General features: G+C 42.7%; 1 protein-coding gene across 1 annotated transcript in view; it reads left to right on the top strand.

Moving 5' to 3' along the window:
- The window catches only part of CTPS1 (CTP synthase 1), a 38,788-nt gene that overhangs the window by 25,343 nt on the left and 11,999 nt on the right, over positions 1-1,446 (top strand). The gene's annotated exons all lie outside the window — the stretch shown is intronic.

Below are 1,446 nucleotides of genomic sequence, written 5' to 3' on the forward strand. Positions count from 1 at the left end.
AGTGAAAAATCAAGGGTAATTTCTAGTTGACAAAATAACTGAATGGGACAGAACCACTACAGCTGCTGCTGAGACTTGGTCAGTTTGGCCCACTGAGCTGGCATGGGACGGCCCCTTCCTGCTCCATCCTGCAGAGAAATGCCAGATAATAAAGTGGAGCCTTTGAAGCCAAGAGGAGAATAAGTGCTGTGAATAGAAATGAAAAATTATGAAAGAATCGGTGCCTGGGGAAAATATTAATTTTTTTTTTAAAACTATGTATATTGTCTTTCTTTTTCACTTGTTATAAATATTTTTACTGTTATTAAGAAGAGTCCATGGGTTCATCTTTGTTGTATGATAAATCCTTTTTCACATATAATACTGCAAACATAGATTTACGGTAGATAGATAGGTGGACAGGCTGAACTATTAGGTATGTCTATGCAGGGCAGAGTGTGCCAATGGCCATGTAGAGGGTTGGCAGACAATGTTTCTACAAGTGTATTGGTATGTTCTGTAAGAATTCCCAGGTATATAGTAGAGCTGGCAAAGGACAAGGTTGTAGTCACTTCTTGACCACAGCCAGCTACCCAGAAGGAGCGAGTTGTTGGACCTGTGGGCTTGGGACCATAGTCACAGGGGACATCAAGCTCAATTGGCATTACATACTACACACAACATTGTTCTACCTCCTACTTTGGTGAGTAGCGACTGGTGTCCTGAAAGCTTACAAGCTGCCACCTAGATGTGACGACAGTAGGTCTCTCCTCGTCCAGAGCAAAGAAGAGTGAAGAAAACCAAAGATTCATGGAAACAATTAGTCCAAGTGACTGGTACACCGTATGATTCTCAGCCTATATGACTGTGAGAGCAGAAGAACTAGATGGTGCCCAGCTACCACTGTCAACCACTAGAAGGGGGATATCTGTAGGAGATCTTGGATAGAGTGGGAGAACAATGTAGAACAAAACTCAGGATCATTTGAAGAGAAAAAAAAAGGGACCAGGTTTGTGGGTCTGATGGAGCCTGATGGAACCACTGAGACTATGGCCCCTAGCTGCCATTTGGGTCTGGAATTGGGTCCACACCTATGGCTTCCAGCCAAACAAAAGACAGGCATGTGAGCCAAACATTTACATTAGGTAAATACACTCCTTGGAGAGAATAATACATGGACTGTGTATACACGGGGAGACGACTTGGGGGCTGGGAGTGCATGGAGGGAAGGACACGGGAAGAGGTGGGAGGGGGGCTGTTGCATTGTGGTAAATTGTAGTCAATGTCATGAGACAAAGTGTGTGTGAACTGCTTGATGGAGAGTGAATTTGCTCAGTAGACTTCTCCTAAAGAGTTTGCTTTTGGCAGCTTTTGTTTATAATAGTGAAAAATCAAGGGCTGCATGCCCAAATCACAATTTAAAAAAAAAAAGAAGAGTCCATGGTTTCATACTTTTTTTTTTTTTTT

The sequence above is a fragment of the Orycteropus afer genome, unplaced genomic scaffold, assembly GCF_000298275.1.
Source record: "Orycteropus afer afer isolate SDZICR_OR568_19922 unplaced genomic scaffold, OryAfe1.0 scaffold00355, whole genome shotgun sequence".
Taxonomy (NCBI): Eukaryota; Metazoa; Chordata; class Mammalia; order Tubulidentata; family Orycteropodidae; genus Orycteropus; species Orycteropus afer.